Genomic DNA, 19,521 nt, shown 5'->3' with positions numbered 1-19,521 from the left:
GGTACCTGAGCTACAGTGAGAAACCTCAGCATTAATTAGCACGCTCCAGCCCATCAACAGGACCCACCACAGGGTCTCAGAGACAGGAGGTACAATGAGAAGAAGCCTGGTTTTGGTACTAAGAAATGCATCCACATTTTTTCTATAAACCAAAAAAGTGCATCTTCTCCTCCTGACAAACAGTTGATAAGAAAAAAAAAAAAAAACACTGAATATCAGAGGAACTGAAAACAGCGAGAGAGTCTGAGTATTACAAGACCAATAAATTGCATTCACAATTTCTACTTGTGATGCACGGCTTACAAAGAGTCACTGCAGTGTCTGACGGATGACATAACAGAAAGCTAAGGGCGAGGAACTTCTAAATGCTAAACTATAAGCACTAGAAGCCACTTATAAAGTTAAGGAATACAAAACAGAACATCACGAGAGATGGATGAAGACGAGGAGCTGCTAAGAAACAGGAACACTAAAGAGCATCCTTTCTCTAGCAGCACGTGGCATTGCACAGCTCAAGAAAAGGAAAACCAGGAAATTAAATCAAGCCAGGGGCATCTTACACACCTAATGGAAAAAAAGATTTCCAGGACGGATGACCACAAAGGAGTGGATGCTGCCAGTTTTAAAGTGTTCCCAACTATTAAGTATTGCGAGTTCTGTGCTCGAGCTGCAGGTTTTGCAGGGAAGTCAGTAACCAGAGGTTAGGAAACGAAGCACACTCTGCTCACAACAAGCTACGCGGTCACTGCCGAAGCTGAAGCTTGTGTCTGAATGAGGACAGAAGCAGAAGTGGCCCCCTCGGGAGGCTGTGCCTCTTCCTCAGAGGCACGGACACTATTTTCTGCTCAGAGCAGGACAAGGAACATCCCACCTACACCGAGTAATTCTGTGGTCTGCCCTGTTTCCTCTTGCAGAACTGCTGAATCTCCGTATGGAGCTTGGCGTGGTCCCCGTGCCTTTGAAGTGAGCTGCACCGCTTCCCACACAGCCGTTCCCCTTGAGGAGGTCCCAGTCCTCACACCGGAGGCCCTCAGAGGCTTCCTGGCATCCCCGAGGAAAGGGACCCACACCAGAGGGGAGCCCCCGTGGGTGCTTTAACCTCAGCACAGCACCCAGCTCCCCCCGTGCCTCCCAGGACCTGTCAGTGAGTTGTGGGGCTCAGAGCTCTGACGGATCAATTTAGGCAGTGCACTTTAATGCATACACCTGGAGAAAGGCCAGCAAATGCAGCTCTACCCCCAAAATGAAGCTTTTACTCAGCTTTGTCCCTTGGCCTTACGACTATTGACGTGACACCATCTGTGGGTTCAGTTACCCAAACACAGAACTAAGCAGCATTACCCATTAAGCCTAAATAGTTACTGGTCAAAATGAACTCGACTTCTCTAAATTTTTCTAACAATGTTCCTTTTCAGCTACTTAATTGTCATTCTTCCACCTGCCTCATATGACAAACCCCCCTATGTGCCTATACCTCCCTGATGTACCAAAAACCCCTCTGTACCACGGTTCACTTATTGTCCCCACGTTCAAGTTTCCAATTTTATAGAACTGGCACAGCCTTAGCAGTGCAGGGATGTTGTAGAGATTCGCAGCTGTGAACAGCTTAAAATAAGCTTTCCTTAACCGGGTATTTCTTCACCAAGCTGTTATCCTCCACCACCAGCCTGTCTTTATTTGTAGTAGAGGCAAAGTTCGTTTGAGATACCAACAGGCTGCTTACAGACATGGAGGTATTCAAAACAATCCCTGCTACACCGCTCCTCGAGTTTCACTTTCCTTCCTCAGACAACAAGAAAAAAAAAAAAAAGAAAGTTAAATCAGAACATGAGAACATGAGGATAAACATGTTTGGGTCAAGGTTCACATTCTTGCTACTCAAGATAACTCTTGATAATTTTTTCTTTTAAAGCTCTTTCCAGCCCTCTTGTTTGGGAAAAAAATTGCAAGGGACTCACTGTAGCTGTCAGAATGACACCAGTCCGACCTGCAGGTTGCCTTCAGCAGTGTTAAAGGCAACAAGGAGCCCACACTGCTTCCAGGCAGCAGAGGCAGAAGCCAGAGCTCTCCCTGTTCCATTGGGAGCCCGGAGGCCCAGCAGGGTTTGCAGGGACTGCTCGGGCTGTGCTGGTGGGGTCTGCACGGCAGCCTAGGTCAGAGCAACGTGGAAGGTGACAGAAGGCTACCAAGCAATTCTGCCTCCGATTCGGCCACGACACGTATCAACAGTCTGTAAGGGACTTGAGGACTTGATTTTCCCCAACTGCTTTAATCAGCCCTCGAGCAATTACTGGTACTGACCTTTAACACCTTCAGTGTCACCAAATTACATCCCAACGCACCAGGGCTGTTCACATGGCTTTGGAGTCCAGCTTTTTACAGTGACGTAACAAAAACAGGTCTGGGTCACTTATTTTCAGGGAGTTATTTCAACCGCATCGGTGCACTTGACACCCAGTTGGGAGGGATTTTACCTGGGCAAAAAGTTTACTGAGCAGTTTCCTTAAGACCCTATTTTCATTTATACCTAAAATAACATAGGTATATTTTTAATCCCTATGAATAAGTGCACTTTCCCCATCCTCTGCATCTTTAATACCACAGGGTAATAGAAAACCTTTATTGCTAGAGAGCTACCGAACAGAAGAGGAGGCTCTGGCAATCCTGTATCGGCTGGGGCAATACAAACTGCAAAACAAGTAGAAAGAAACGGTCTTAAATGCAACTTGTAACGTGCTTTGCTGTCCTATGACAATCGTCTTTGGTGTCAAAATAAAGTCAGTTTAGCCCTCTGATCCGTTAGTTTCCTTCTGTTCTTGCGTGGAGCTGCCAAAGTAGGCTCCTTGTAAGCCAGGTGGAGGAACACCCAGCGCATCGCTGAAGGCTGCCACCAGCAGGAAGCTCTGGTAAATCACACCATTAGGAGTAACAGGAAATATTTCACGCTGCAACTGACAGCAAGAACCAGGTCAGGTTCAGAACATTTTGTATAGAAGACTGCTTTGATGCCTGTATGACAATTCACAGCCTTGAAGGCAGGCAGGTGCTTTCCAGACACAGGGAGGAGGCAGATAAAAAACACAGGATACTGAGGAGATGGAGGACAGGAGAAAAAAAAATGAACAAAACTAAGGTGCCCAAAAGGTGCTCCTTGTATTTTTAAATGCTAAGTGGCTTAGCTGTTGCAGTTTTCTGTAAAAACATCTTTAAACGTGGTCCATGGCTGTGCTCACCTGTGTGAGCAGGGAAGGACACGGGTTTGTTGCAGCAAGGTTTTTGCTGCTCAGTGCCTGCCTGTCCCTAACACATCCCCACCTCCTCCCCAACGTTTTGTGGGCAAGAAATACCAGATGCAGAGCTCTGAGGAGGCAGGGCTTGTTAGTCTTGTAATTCAGTACCGGAACAGAAAGACAAACATTTCCTACATGCTTCTGAACAAGTCAGGTATCACCACCCTCCCAGTTTGCTAATGAAATGAATGATCTGTGCTGGCAGACACTGGCACAGCTGCACTAAGCCCTGCTACGCTCGGGCACCAAACCAGATGAGGCCCCAACACGTCCCCAAAAACACACCTTACTCCTGGCACCTGCCACACCTCAGGTATCGGGACTCAGTCTGGATCATCTGCGTCAGCTGCAAAGTAGCAACAGCTTTTGCTTTTTCAGTCAGACAACCGAAGCCCTGTAAAGCTGCTGGTTGAGCATTTCTGCAGGAGCACCGAAGGGAGAACCACGACGACTTCAGGAAACGAGCTTCCTGTGACTGCACAACGCCATTTCTGGAGATTAACTGCTTTGTGGAGAACGTTTCTAAATTTCATAGACGTAGAATTAAGCTGTCATTCAAGCACTTGCTATTTGCCAACACTACACTCCAGGAATGTTTTAATATTTACAAGGTATGCGCAGGCTTCAATCAGGAACCAGCAGAACACGCAGAGCCATTGGTGACTGAGCACAGATGCTGGGGCAGATAGCTACACAACATAAATGAGTTCTCTCACCGCGTGGTTCAGTCAGCACCACGTTTTGTCTCATGGCTTACCCAGGTAGCATCAAAAGCCTACTTTCTCTTTTGGGGGGACTTCAGCGACTGCTTTGCCCCTCCTGCCTCGCTTTGTCTCATCCTTCCGCCTAGCAGCGATTTCCGCTCTGTGGTCAGGCCTTTATTTCAGTTAACAGTTGTGCTGGGGTGGAGGGAGGGCTTTTTTTTAAAGCCTTCACCAAGTGTCATTAAGTTTGACAGAGGCCTCTACATTCACTAGAAAAAAGCCTGCAGAAATAACACGTGGTTAAAATTCATCGATGGGCAGCCCAATCCTTGTGTTACCGTAACACCTACAGCACCTTGCAGTTCTCTGGCTGCCATAAACGCACACATTTCCTACTTTCCCTAAAACTTCGGATGAATTTATGTCTTAATTACTGCATTTGCATCTTGTCCAGGATCATTCCCGTAGCTATTTCCATAGTTACCAAAGGCTACCCTGAGCTTTACCGAATATGGGCTCGCACACACCAAAATCCCACACCATTTTCCTACCTTCTAGAATGCTCTCGGAGCGTTCAGTACTCCAAGACCAGTAAAAATGAACATTGGAGGGCCAGAAATCACCACAGGCAACTCCTCCTGGAAACTGGGAGGAAATTACCAAGATTTACGGACTTTTTATTTAAGCCTATTTAAGCCTATTCCTGATAAAATAAAACATTGAACATTTTCCACTTAGCAACTAAGTGGAAACACATGGAAATGCTGAGTGGTGTATTATCCTTCTTGTTTCCAAAATGAAAGCGTTTTTGAATCCTTCTGACTCTCCTGTAACATCCTGTCTAGTGAAAACATGAAAGGCCAACTGCTTCAGCAGCTAAGTCAGGGGCGAAGAGTCTCGCTAGGTCTCACTCACTTCGACGTGTCTCCTTAGTCTTACCAGACGTGGATTCCTGAAATGAATTCTATGATTTTTTTTGCTCAAATTTTATATGAAATTTCCTTTATTTCCCCTATAAGCATAAACGATCAAACTTTTCTATACAGGGAAAAAGAAAACCACCTGGAGAATTATCTCCAACTGCAGCACGAACAGAGACGGCTTCAGAACACAGCTGTGAGATGACAGCGGATCACCAGGACTAGTGGTACTCACCCAAACACTTGACAGCTTTAAAACACTGTTGCTGAACAACCAGTGCAGGAAATAAAGAATCACATTATTTAACCTGGTGAACTTGAGGTCTGAAACTTACTTTCAAAAAGTCTGCTTAAAGCAAATTGTTATGCAATTTATTAAAAACACAACAAAAACAAACAGATGGCCAAGAACAGTAAGATCAGTGGTTCGCCTGAAGCCCCACAGAAGAATTTTGCACAGACTGCTCCAAATAATCCTAAGGAAAAGCTCAGTTTCTTGTCAATCAGCAGCTGGTATAAACATAAAGAGTAAGAGAAAAACGCAGCAGGTAAGGCCCCAAAAGAACCAGAGCTCCTCGATGTATTTTTAAGTAATATCAGAAGAAAGACGAGCAGCAAGGTAGCAGCATTTACTAGCCACAGAAAAACATTTAGCTTAAACCTCAAAGCTGACGACCAGCTGCAGAACGATTGCATGGTAATAAGCAACTGGACAAGAAAAGGGGCAGCTCGAACCCCGTGCTCTGCCCATGGCAGGAAACCCAGCACCCAGCACCCACCCGCGAGCCGTCAGTGCCCCTCTGAGCAGGGCCCTGCAGCCGCCCGGTGCCCAGACAGGACCAGCACCACGCTGATCCGAGGTGAATCCCACGCTGTCCTGTTCCTTTCCTCTGAACTTCCACACGCTCGCACTCCTCTGCCTGCCCACCCCAGGCTCGGGACCTCCTTCCTTCCTCCCGCGGGCTCACGGAGCTGTCTCGGGACGGAGCCACCTCCCTGGCTTCCACCAGGATCAAGTGCTGCAGCCAGCATGGACCAAACAAGCAGCCCTCCTCGGAAGCAATGTGGCACTTGAACAAATTAAACAGCTGCTGCTTGTTACAGCCACTAGGAGAAGATCGGGGAGCCACTGCTCAAGGATCTCCATACGGAGCAGCAGCCAAGGGCGTAAAAGCAGCACCAGGATTTATTACGAGTAGGAATAAGCAAGTAAACAGAAGGCGTGACTTCGTTTTGACTATCGTGTGTTTGCATCTCCAGCACTGGTCTGGTTAGCTTCCCTGCGAAGAGAGCAGAGCTAGAACAAGTACAGCTGGTCTGATCAGCTCCCCTACGGGACTGAGCAGAACTAGAGCAAGCGCGGCTTCTTCCCAAGCCGCATGAAACTCGACTTGATGGATGGCTGCAGCTCAGGAACCCAGCAGATACAAAGAGCCGTGAATGGCGCTGAGGAGGAGGATCGGCAGTCAATTTACAGCTTCCTACAAACCTCAGAATGGCGACACCTCAAAGCTATCAAGCAGCCAATTTAAGAAGAGGCAGAATGAAGTACTAATTATGTTCCACACAGCAAGAAAAAACCCCGAGGAGTTTACTGGCCTAGAAGGTGATGGTGTCCAAAAGCTCAATTCTCTTCACACCGAGTTCATTAGACCAGCTGACAGAAACCAGGTTTATGAAGGATCCTCAAACATTTCACAGCTGTGCGAGTTCAGAATAAACCACCAACCTGGAGGCTGCCAGCAAGCTGGAGTGCCCGCCCTCCCCAAACCAGGCTCTCAGCTCCCTCAGCACATCCTTTGCAGGAGCAGCTATCAGCGTCCTGAGCCAGCTGGGTCCTGAGAGTGACTGCAATTTGTCAGTGGGCTACACTTATTTCCAACTATTTTCTATTTCTATCTATTTTGCTGGCACAGACAACCACATGCCTTGTTACCATTCACGTGCTGCAGCTCAAATGGCTTCCAGAACCATTTTCACCAGTTTCAAACCATCGGGTCTGACAGGCTACGTAACCATAACCAGCTCCAGCAGAAGCAGCACCTCTTTCTGCAGCTCACCTGTAACAAACCTGGGGATCTCCTGAATTCTCTCAGGAGCTTTGAGAATGCTTTCACTCCATGCAAGGGTTCAGCAGACTTTTCTAGTACTTCTCTAGAGGAAAGGGGGCTCCTTCACAGCCTACTCCCCCAGAGAAACCTTTCTTCACACACAGTCTCTTACCTTTGTAGCATTAAGAAAGCTTTTCCTAACTGAAATACCCACAGGAACATGACCGAATCCATCAGCTCCACCACGTGCATGGATCCAGCAAGGACTGCCTGCTCCCACGAGCAGCCAGCCCAGCACCCTGCCTCACAGAGCCAGGACATCTCCAAATAACCCTGGGGCACCAAGTCCCCTGGGTAATTACAGGCTGCATGCAAGGGCACTTCCACTTGCTTTAAGCTGCCTGCTTGATCACTTTGGTGCATGCTTCCAGTTTCACCCGATGAAAACCTTTCACTCTCACGTCACGCCTATTCACTTTCACTACCCCAGTGACCAAGCGTTTTTTCTGTGTGTCATTTCCATATTGCCACTTCTTAGAAGAGCCACAAGCAGCTTCCAGAATTATAGATAGCCACCGGAAAGTTAAAAAAAAAAAAAAAAGTTCTGTCTTCTTCCCATTAACTATGGGCATTAAATTCACGTTCATGTTTTGGGAAGCAGTTGGCAGTTCAGCCTGCTTTTAGGGAGTATCCTGCCCAGCACACCCCAGGCCCAGTCTGCAGATCCAACAGCAGCAGAGCTCCCCAGCTGCACACAACCAGCCCCGAATCACCAGCAGGACCCTCCTGGTGATGTTACAGTTCCTTCTCAAACGCCTCCAGGTGTGAAATATCAACACCAACCACAGCAGCGACCACCAGCACACACACTACAGAAGTACAAAACGTGCTGACATTATTGAGCTTCAGAAGAAAAGGTAGACATGCGTACCTTCAGTAGAAGTTATTTCAAACGTGAAATCTTCTCCACGGACAGAGAAACATTTGGGTTATGGTTCCTGGAATATATCCAGCTTCAGGAAATTATTTTCATCCAGTGTGAATTCTCTCTCGAGCTTCCTATCCTGGAAAAAAATTTAGAAAGTGGTTGTTAACCAAGGGCAACTGACAGTCAAAGACTTCTGCCTGAACAAACTTCCCCACAGCCCTTTACTCAAACAAAATCTGTGATAGTACTGTAGGTGTGCAAAGCCAGCAGCATGTCAGATGAGTCCTTTTAATTACCCCTTTTAATCACCCCTCCCCTCCTGTAGCACGGGAGGAGCGTGAACCTTTCCATCAGGCCGTGAGCACAGGGCTGAACCGCGCCTTCGCTTCAGCTGCGAGAGCTGTAGCTCCTCCAAGAGCACACTGCTCCTCCTGACATCACTTCAAAAGAAAGTTTGAGGTTGTCAGGGAAACCCAAAGGTCATTTTCACTCCTTCCAAGACTGCCTGCAGCAACAATCCCCGTGCTTCATGTCCAGGGGCCCTCCGGCCTTCAGGAGGGTGCAGGGGCCAGGAGCCAGCCCCCAGTGGCTGCAGCCGAGGATTCACGGTGGGACCCAAAGTCTGAATTGAAGGGGCAGAGCACACAAGGTCTTACTGCGTGCATTTAAGGTCTGTAAATCTGATGCCTTTCCTTTTCCCCAGCACTCACCCTGCATCATTTCAACATTACAGACGACAACACACAGGCCCCATCAGACCCAAGGGCCCACATCAGACCCCAGGGCCCACCAAGTGCTGCCCTGAAAGCACCCAGCTGCCCACAGGAATCAGCATCGCCCCAGATGCTCAGGACCACATGAGCCCCCTGACACAGAACTGCAGAGAAAGCTCAGCCTGCTGCTCCTCCACAGCCCTTCAAAATCCAACTGCTTTGGAAATGAATCTGTAGTTTGGATCTTTGCTGTATTTCTACTTAAAAGGGTGAGAAGAAAAGCTCTGAGTAACAACTTCAGCACAAGTTTAACAGAGCATAATTAGTACTTAAAAGCTGCTTTGTTATGGAAATCCAGAACATCTCTACCATTTGGGCATTTGCTTGCTGTGCTTGTCCAGATAAACCATATTTCTGCACAACTCATGGGACTGCTCCAGCCCTGGTTCTGTCACACCTGTGTTTGAGTCCTGGCACACGCAGCGCCCCGTGGATCTTCCTGAGCCCAGAGCCACGCCGGCGTTCACACCTCCACACAGCCCACAGGGAGCTGGGGCTTCAGGGACAGCCCCAGCAGGCCCCAAAAGCTTCCTGTACCACCGAGTACACGGGGGGGAGGGGGACACGGACCAGGACCCATCTCGCTCTCCCTGGAAAAGCATTTCAAGGATCTTCATATTTTAGGGCCCCGGGGACCTATTCATGTTTTAGAGCCCTGTCCTACTGGGACAGCCTTCCCACATCCTGCTGTGAAGGAAGCAAGCCCACGCGGCACTGTCCTAGCCTGAAAAGGAGCATTTAACCTCCAAATTTAACCTTAATTTTAATCTCCAACACTGCTTGCCTGACATCAGCCTCACGCTCATGGCTGTCATCTTTTTATACTCCCAATTTTTCCATGTGAGCTGCCTGCCCTCCTCATTCCAACAGAGCATTTTGGGGTTTGGAAATCAAGTGTCCGTAGGTGCTGCTGTGCCAAACCTGCTCCAAGCCTAAAAACCTCCAGCGTGCACATCCCAAGGCTCACAGTGGAAGTCCTCGCCGGCAAGGCAGCGTGCCTGAGGACGATCAATAGGGAAGTGATTACTCTGAAGGCCGAGCTAATCAACACAATTCTCTGCCCGGCCACTGAAGCCAAGAGTTTTTGTAAAATTCTACAGATCTCTGGTTTGAATGGATAATGAAGGTTTGGACAGCTCAAGGATGCAGACAAACATTTTGGGAAAAAAAAATAAAATCCTCAGAGGTACCAAACAAGGCAGCTGCCCAGAGGCCGGCATTAAGAAGATGTTGGAGGAAGAGGGGTTCACGAGGGGCTTTGGGGTTGGGAGGGGCTGCAGTGTCCTCTTACATTAGGTCTTGAATTCCACAACCAAAAGTTGTCAGGGGCTACACGTCGCTACCAGGGATGGGATGTAAGCAGCTCAGCACAGAACCGCAGCCTGGCTGAGGCTGGGGGCACCCAGCGTCCTCACAGGCCCCCCAGCCTCACTCCCAGGTGGTTTGGAGACCCCCAGGGGGGTGAAGTGCTGCTGGGGGCCAGGGGGAGCCTCCTGGCTGCAGGCTGCACCCGGGGCCTCTGCTCCTGCCCTGGGCAGTGCCACGCAGAGCCCGGCCCCGGCCTCGTGCAGCTCCCTGCGGGTTCACAGGGACGTGGATGAGACCTGGTCAGAGCAATCCTCGTAACCCCTATGCTCCTCTCATCCTCAGCTGCAAACACGGCACAGAAGCTGCTTTCAAATTCCACCCCAGGACGCCACCACTCAGCTCCCCAAGGCCTGCGGGGAGCAAGCAGCAGGAACCAGCACTGACACAGGGACCCCACCGCCCTGAGCACTCCATGCCACCACGCGGCACCAGCACCTCGTCATCATCATCGCTGCCCGTCTTGGAGCCCCTGGAAAAAGGAATACTCTCGGGTTATGCAAGCGAATAATGAAGTTGTTATACAAAGAATGAGAGGCTGATAAATGTACTGCTCGTCATTACTTAATGATTTCCAGCTTCAAAGCAGTCACACACGAGCCAAACCTTTCAAATAGTCATTAGAAAGAACAAGGCAGAAAAAATTGAAACACTTTCACTTTATGAAAGAGCGCTGGCAAAACGCCCGAGGAACTTGCCCAAAGTTTGGTGTGAGCAAAATCTAAAGGAATTCAAGAGACTGCAGATTTACAGCTTTTCATTAGCCAGTATGTTTCCAAATATACGGAACTGCTAAAAATATCTTTAAGTTAATGCATTTGGAGGCACGCATCCCTACATGAAAGACGCAAATTAAAATAATCAGTCAAGAGCGAAAGTCCCGTTTGTGCAAAGCTTTGTTCTAAGCCAGCACAAGATCACAGCGGTGCAGCTCTGTGCAATTCTCCCCAAATATCCCACGAGCACGGCCGCCTCCCCAGCGCTGCTCCCTGCGGTCTCTAAGGCAGCAGCAGGCTCCTGAGAGATCCCCCAGCTCCTGCTGGGATCCACGCAGACAGCCCCAAAAGCACCTCAGCAAGCAGAGCCGTACGGGCACCTGGAAGAGCATTTCTGCTTCAGCAAGGGGAGAAAGAAGCCACGAGCAGCCCAGCTCCAGGACTGCCTCCCTAAGCCCTCCCCACGAGCTCCTGCATGGGGACGACTTGCCGAGGGGCCTGCAGGACGCGCTGCGCCCACCCTTGTTTTGTGGGATGGTGCAGGACCAGAGGCACAAGTGCCATAGCACAAGGGCCAGTGCTGCCCACGCGTGGCTCAGCACCTCTGGGGGAGCCTGGCACAGATCAGCGGGCATCCCAAAAACTGGAGGGAAGCACAGCTCAGTCCCAGCCCTGTGACTGAATGCAAGCAAAGCAGAAGCAGGCCTGCTGCTCAGCACTGGGAAAGCCTCCGAGGCTGCAGAGGTGACGCTCTCTGCTCTCTCCAGCCACCAACTTCCACCCAGAATGGGATTTTTTTTATTTTTTTTTCATCACTCTCCTCTTGGCATCACTGGAACCCAACAGAGAAGCAGAAGGCCGGAGCTCCTCTTGCAGCTCTGATGCTTTCACAGGGCTCCTCTGCTCAGAGCAGGCAGGGCGAGGGAGCCGTAATTAAGCAGAGAACTCTCCCCGGGCTCCCCCTGCTACTGTGGAAGCTGGAAAAAGTGATCAAACCTCACCCAGGCACCTGCAGCGCGCCCTCCCCGCAGCGAATCCGCACCGCGGCTCCTCCTAAGTAACTACCGGCACTGGAGGGCACTTTATCTGCAAGAGGCATTGGACGGAGGAGAATTCGAATCCCTAGGTAAAAATAATATAATTAACTCTTAAAAGATAACATGAAGGCAAAGGAGCATCCCCAACCAGCCATTCTCATGGCTTTGGCAGAGCAAGAGCAAGAGGAGACTCCTGCCTGCCCCATGTGTTCTGGAGGCACCTGGCAGCAGCAAGGTGTGAGCCCATGGAAGGACAGGCACCTCATGCTAATACTGTACAAAAACAGTTATTTTTAAAGAAATTAAAGTCTTACCACTGTTCTGTGTTGGTAACGCTCATGTAGTTGATCAGGAACACCAAGCAAGATTCACTAAATTCAGCCTTCTGTATAACCTGCCATGCTCCTCATTACTTTGTTATTAAAGTTCAAATTTTAGCTATCCAAAATAAAAAAAAAAACAAAAAAACAGCATTTCTGCAGGGTATGTCCATAGAAGGTAAACAGGGGGACAGGCAGTCAGGTAGCTTAACAAAAGCAGCAACAGCCACCAACAATCCTCTGATCTGCTTCACCACCACTTCATGTATTTTGGAATTCATTCAGCTCCCTCCCACCTGCTTTGAGATGGGATTATGATTTTTTTTTCTGGTGATCAAAGGGGAAAAAAAAAAAAAGAGGGAAGGACAGTACGTAGCAGTCAGCCTTGCCATCTTTCCCGTGGGATGCACCAAGTGAGCAGTACAAGCACTCTTTAACACCGGTGCCCGTTCAGCCAAAAATCCACCCAACAATCCTTGAGACTCAACCCCAACTCAAGAAGTTCAATATTCCCATTGTCGCTGGTCCTAGCAGAAAACAAAGAGCAGCTTACAGCAGCGAACCACCGCACAGTTAAAGGATACTTCAGGTAGTTACCAGCACGTGCTTAGCGCTCAGTGGTGCTGCCTTTCCAGGAGCTGTGCTACAATCACAGGGTGCCCCCTCCTCCAACTCCCACTGCCTCCTCGTGCCACTTTCAGAAGCGGATTTTGCTTGCCGCAGATTTTCAGAGTGCCTGAAGCTCGACGGAAGTTGCAGACATCAAAAATCAAAGCGAACTGCCTGCCCCCCCCCCCCCTTTAACAGCGCATGTTCAGGAGCAGAAAATTGGTGGCTCAGCAATGACTGAGCCCCAGGAGCCACGGACAAGACCCAGCGGCCGGCTGCACGTCAGCCCTCTCGGCACAGCCTTTGCGCTGCTCCCAAACGAGACCGAAGGCTGCCCGCTGCCTTAACCCACGGCCCGCTTGGTTTCAACACCTCCCCCGGACAGCAAACTGGACATTTCACATCTTTTTCAGCCCAGAGGGTAACTGGCAGCATCGGCAGCATTTCTGCAGCAATGGGACTGCCCAGGGTCCAGGGACAGCTACGTCACCGCAGTCCTGCGGCCAGCGCTCGGTTTAATCTTTGATTAACTTTGTAATATTCTTGTACTTTTGTGATAACAGGATTCCTCCGAGCAGCACAGGCCCTGCCGTTTCCGTTCTGGTTCTGCTCCCAGGCCAGGGAGCAGCCTGCTGCCCCCAGCCCACCTCCAGAACAGCCTTAACAGCCCCCAGGAGCTCAGAGCACATCCCTTGTACATCCAGGCTCAGAGCTTATTTTCCTCTCCATCTGGACGCTTGCAAAACGATATGCAAATCATGAGATACATGAAGTGAGACTGGTAATTATAGACGTAACCCAGCCCGCTTGCTATTTTAGCCTTCTGGCCAGGCACCGTGCAATCTCTCCGAAGCTGACCCCTAACAAAACCAGCACGTTATGGCAGCAGAGCTCGCAGGAAATATTTTCTAAACTGTTAAGTACAACACAGGCTGAACGTGAAGTCATCACTTTTTTCTGAGTTTAAGACTTCAGAAGTCCCGTCCACAAGGTCAGGCATGGCCAGACAATGAGCGCCAGCTGAGGACTCTGCAGGGCAGTTATTTATGGCAATAAACTGCCCAACAGCACTGCACTGTGGCACGGAAGAAAATCAAGGACAGCATTTTACTGTCAAAAGCACTGGCTAGAAAGAAGCTAAAACCTACCAAAAAATGCCTTGCAGTCATCTGGAAGGCCTCAAGCACCGGTCTGGTCTTTCTTACATCAGTAACACCAGAAGTGTCACAAGGAAGCCCAACGATTACAAGGCAGGGGACAGTCACTGCAACCAACTCTTCTCCTCCTGCCAACGTAACGCCCTGCTCATTCACACTCCCCAGCTGATGCTTTAAGTCAGCTCTAATCCATTTTAAGAAGCTGTCAAGCCACTCAGTAACTCAACAAGCTGCGGAGAGTTGCCAGTTTCATACATAACACCACTGTTACCTCACAGGAATTTATTTCTCGGTATTTTTATCTCCAAGATTTTCCCCAGATACTTGATAATTTGGGTTATCCCAAGTTTTTGACTGCACAGCTAAGTTGCCTAGAAGAGTCACAGCTTCCCCACACAGGTGAGTCTCCAAAATCCAGCGTGCTGTGAAGTCCCAGGTCATCTCCGATGAAGCCCTCAGACAGATCCGAAGTCTTTGTGCCGTGACTGCTGCAGAAGGCAGACAAAGCCACCGCCACCCTGGAGCCACGTCACTGCGAAAAGGCACGAGATGCTCTAGGGTCACCCCTGCCTGAGCTCTCAGTGGAAGCTCAGGGGATGGGGCGCACAGACAGAATGAAAACTGTCAGCAGAGCAACTAGAAAATCCCTCACTAGAAAAAAAATTCCCTCCGAGGCCAGGGCTGACAACAGCTATTTCTGGAAGACCCCCAAACGAAGAACCCCACTCTCTAACTTAGCCTGCTCCTGACTCAAGGCACAAAAGAAGCAACTTTAATGAAAACAGCTATAAGAGAACCACTCAGCAGGCAGCCCAGAAGCAATTCTGATGGAACCTGGAAGCACTGTGACTCCTGTGCTTTTTCACCATTTTATTTTCACCGTGTTATCATGCATCTCCCACACTCAGGCCTTGCTGCTAGGAGAGGTCAGAATCTCTTCTCCTCAGTTTTCCTCTTCCCTGTCTTTGGAAAAAAACAGGGTTGTCAACAGTTTCTATTTACGTGTTCAACAACACAAGTAGCAACTTATGCTGGCCAGAGCAAGAAAGAAAAACACCTAAGAAATAATTTGATCTTGTACAAGTTATTTGCCCTGACCACGCTGAGCTCAGCACCAGCCTCCCAGCCCGTGCTGCTGTGTCTCCTGCCCTGCACGAGCGGTGCTGGTCCCAGGCTGGGTGCTGAGCAGGCAGGAAACGTGTGGTGAGGGCGCAAGCAGCATGGCCGGGGTCATTTCGACCAATTTAGTGTCCAGGACCTCAGCAAGCGTTCACACAAAAGCTCGTGGCAGAAAGGTGCAAACTGCTCTGCACCCGCACCGATTCCAACCGCGCACGGGCTCCAAGCTACAGTCACGGCGTTTGTCTGTCCTCACCCAAAGGGAATGCAATCTGACCATCCTAATTCAGCATCCTTTTCACACACAGCAGCTGAACAGCCGTGAGGACTGCTTGACTGAACTGCCCCAGTCTTAAAAGGCTCACGGCAGGACTTACAAGAGCACACGGCTCCTAAGCCGGACTTCCCGGCAGCTCAGCGTGCTACTGCTGCGTTTACATCCGGGAACCTGGGGCGTATTTTTAATTTTCAAGGCTCTTCTCTTCTCCCTGCAAGTGCTTTTACAGGTAGAGCACCAACTTACTCATCAGATCTGCAGCTGAAAGGAAGTGAGCCTCACACTGCAGAGCAGAGCACCCCGAGAGGTGCTTCACGCCGCCACACCAACTGCTGCACACCCCTCCGCCAAACAAAAGAAAGTGAAAATGTCCCCAGTAAAAATACCCTGCATAGCTGACACCTCCAGAATAGCACTCCTCATCTTGGGCTTGGCGTTGCATCTAAGAAATAAACAGCAAGATGTAAGAACTCCTTACTTACTTCTACACAGACGTTTTAAGATGCCGTTGGAACCGATGATCCCGCGCCATCAGAGCGCGACGGTACAGGGACAGCACAGCAATTACAGAAACACCAGGGAGAACACACCCAAACCATGGTGCAGACAAGAAGCACACCTCTTTCTGAAGTTTTAACATACATCAGCTGCACGTGTGGCAAAAGTATCACTCCTGGAATTACTGAACCTGCAGCTGCTGCTCCTGGTGTGCTCGTTTCCCACCTCCTTGCCAAGTGCCCACGAGGAGATTCCCAGGTACACAGCCCATTATTTGCGTGCCACCTTCTCTGAAAGCCAGCTTGCATAACAAGAGCTCCAAGAACATTTCTTTTTGTACTACCAGAGAAACAACTTTGCAGAGTAAATGGAAAAAGTGTCTAGTTCCAAACCCTCCAAGGCAGCTTTGGCAGCCCGCTGCTGACAAGTAGCACGCTCCAAGTCTTCGGGTCCATTGGAAGCTTGGAGGAGGAAAAAAATAGCACTGCTAAGCTGTTTGGTACCTATTAACAGACTTACTGGCTAACCAGCCAGAAGAAATGTGTCTGGCGAGCTCCTACAGTAACATGTTTTGCACCAACAAAAAGGCTGCAGAGCTCCTGGGCAGTCTTCCACGTCAGCCTAACTCGCCAGAAAGACTCAGCAATAAATAAGTTTGGTTAGTAAAGAGATGCCTGCTCTCACTTTTGCTCTGCCCCATTCTTTCCTTGTCACTAAGAGAGAAGCCCTTTCCAATCTGGAAAACATCGCCCCCACACCGAGTAACAGCCCTGAAGAGCGGCTGCCCGGTGCCCAGAGAGCCCCCCAAAGCCAGGCTGCCTCGGAGCTGCCCCAAGGGGCACGCCAGCCTCGGGGGGGACAGGGGAAGGGGGACCTGGCATTTTGCTTGCAGCTGAAGCCAGGCCAAGCACAAGGCAGAGTTTCACTGCAGCCCGCCCCAGGGTCTCCAGCACTCCCCAGGTCAGCGCAGAAGTTTGGCGTTTCTCCTCGAGCACTCGCAGCCACCCTCAGCTCCCCGTGCCGCCTGCTTCCAGCAGTATTTTAAACCGCATCCTCCTGCTGGAAACAAGTCCTATTTAGAAATTTTTCTAACGTCTCTAGAACAATTTTGGAACATCTCCGCCAGCCTGCGGCACCACGCACAGCACAAAGCCACAGCAGCGACATGCCTCAGGAGGGCAGCGACCCGCACATCCTCCCGCACTGCACAACGGGGCTGGCACAAAGGCCAAACACCACCAGTGCCACCCACGGATGCAAAAGCATCCCTCAGCACCCCACAGCAGCAGCACACCAACGAGAAGCCGCTCCATCTGGTAGAAGGATCAGTCCCTGCCTGCTCCCAGTTCCAACACCCGTTTTCCTCAGTTTCCCTTTGGCAGTCAGGTCAAGGCCCATTCAGGCAGAAATCACAATTCCCCCCTTTTCTGGAATGAGCATTTCCTATTCAGACAAACTTTAAATAAAGCCAGCAAGCACACAGGCTGCCATAGAAGCAGCTGATTAAATACCTTCCAAAGCTCCAGACTGATGCACAGTTAACTGGCAAGCTCCAGCACAGCTAGAGCTGGCTCCAGCAGCCAGGAGATCCAAAACAAAAAAACACCAAGCTCAGTCCCCAGAGCTGCTGCTGATCCCTGATGCTGAGCACCTCCAGGGATGGGGCACCCACAGCTTCTCTGGGCAGCCTGTGCCAGCGCCTCGCCACCCTCACAGTGAAGTCACTCCATCACAGAAGGCCACCAGATGGATCAGGAATGATTTTCCCCTGGGGAAGCCCTGCTGGCTGTCTCAGATCACCTCCTTGTCCTGCGTGTGCCTTGACACTGCCCCCAGGAAGATCTTGCCAGGCACAGAGGTGAGGCCCACCAGCCTATAGTTCCTTGGGTTCTCTTCCCACCCTTTTTAGAAACAGGAGTGATGTTTCCCTTTTTCCACTCACTGGGGACTTCAACTGGCTGCCAGGATTTTTCAAATACAATGCAGAGAGGCCTGGGGACTACATCAGGCAGTTCCCTCAGACCCCTGGGAGGCATGGATGGCATCGGGCCCCATGGACCTGTAGCTGTGCAGTTGTGTCAGGAGGTCCCGGACCTGCTCCTTGCTTACAGCATGAGGGGCTCTGCTTTGTGCCTTGGCTTTCCTCACCCCATCCCTGCCCATCATTTCTGCCCTCTTCCCATGGCACACAGCCCTGCTTCCACCACCGGTGCAGTTCCTTCTGCCTCAGTTTGAGCAGTAGATCCTTGCTCAGCCATGCCTGCTTCCTACTCTCCCTGCCTGATTTACCACATATGGGAACAGAGAGCTCCTGTGCCCTAAGAAAAATGTCCTTAAACAGCTCTGACCAGATCCTGCGTCCCCCCTAAGGACCGTGTCCCACGGGATCTCATCCACTACCTCTCTGAGCAGCTGGACGTTTGCTTTTCTAAAAATTCCAGCTTGAGAAGATGCTTGTGGTCTTCCCGGGACTGCACAATGCAGCGCTGCACAGGAGGTGACCAGAAGGGAGTTACTAGCTTAAGAGCAGGACAAGGGACGAGTTGTTAGTGCAACCTTTCAAAACCACCTGAGGAACAGAGCCCAGACCCAGCGAGCAGCTCCTACCGATCACCAGCTGTATGGAAGGATTTTAGCTGGGTCTGACTGGTCCTTCCCCACTCTCAGTGCTCATCTCCAGGATGAAACAGCACTGACAGAAACGTTTCCTTATTCACGTTATAATAGAGCGACAATTACATCAGTGATCTGCACTGATTGTCCCAACTGTGCATTCATACCAGGCATGAAGAAAAGTGAAAAAAAACAGAAAATGAAAGGTTTGGTAAGAAGACAAATGTTACAGCACCTGAAGGGAGTTTTTCCGATTACTGCGATTTTATCCCTGAGAGGTCTGTGATAAACTGAGCGAGCTCTGATGGTTTCCTGCCGTACCCAGCAAGTACTGGAGCTGCTGAAGCCCACCGCTACGTGGAAACCAAGCAAATTCCTCTCAGGCAGCCACCTCCCACCTTGCCACCAGCTGCACTTCTGTGCTGCAGCTGTCCACGGAGCCACAAGAAGGCAACGTGAAAGAGAGAAAATTAAAGGCAAGAAATACCTAAAGCCTCCTCGCCAGCCTCCTCCTTCCCATCTAGTCTGTAACTTGGAAAACCTCAGTCTTCATAAATATGCTTCAAATTCAAACCGGTGGCATGCCTGCCCTTCATAATCACGCAGCAGGGAGAGGAAACCCACCCTTCTGATGGAGGAGCCCTTCCTACCTGACACACGGGGTTTGTTCTCTTTCGGGACACCGTTGCAGACACCCTCTGAAAACCGAGCCTTGGCAGGCTTCACTTTGGCCCCCCCGCCAGCACCAGATCTCCCGTGTCTCACCAACCCAGCAGGCAGTACAGCCAGTACAGCCGTTATGGCAGGTTACCTGACGTGCTCCACGCGCTCTCACACCTAACACCAACGTGGGCAGGCGTTATTCTACACGCAGCATGTTGCAAGCAGTAAGGCACTAGGCATAAGAGCAAGATAGAAATCTGTCTTCTACAGGTATGCAGAGCCTTAATCTCCCAAGATCAAAAACATTTAGGCAAATCTGTACTTACCCTAGTGCTACACTGAAACTGAAGCTTCCTACTACAGTGGAAGACTGAGCACAAAGCCCTGAGAAAAACAGAAAGCGAGGGTTGGGTACAGCCTGTGAGACACACGCAGCTCACACAGCAACCTGAGGTGGGCCTCAGGTGCAAGAACACAGCTT

The 19,521-nt window shown here is 50.1% G+C and overlaps 1 protein-coding gene across 3 annotated transcripts in view; it reads right to left on the bottom strand.

Annotated features, from left to right (window-relative positions):
• The window catches only part of PPP6R2 (protein phosphatase 6 regulatory subunit 2), a 94,263-nt gene that overhangs the window by 62,971 nt on the left and 11,771 nt on the right, over positions 1 to 19,521 (bottom strand). For 2 of the 3 annotated variants that reach the window (XM_068670204.1, XM_068670207.1), the window contains exon 2: positions 7,897 to 8,029. The gene's annotated coding sequence lies outside the window, so the exon portion shown is untranslated. Of the gene's footprint in view, positions 1 to 7,896; positions 8,030 to 19,366; positions 19,487 to 19,521 lie in introns of those variants that run through there. The other variant, XM_068670206.1, reaches the window with a different exon arrangement.

The sequence above is a fragment of the Anas acuta genome, chromosome 1 (genome assembly GCF_963932015.1).
Source record: "Anas acuta chromosome 1, bAnaAcu1.1, whole genome shotgun sequence".
Classification (NCBI taxonomy): domain Eukaryota; kingdom Metazoa; phylum Chordata; class Aves; order Anseriformes; family Anatidae; genus Anas; species Anas acuta.
The sequence above is the reverse complement of the archived record's forward strand: the minus strand, read 5'-3'. Positions and strand labels throughout refer to the sequence as shown.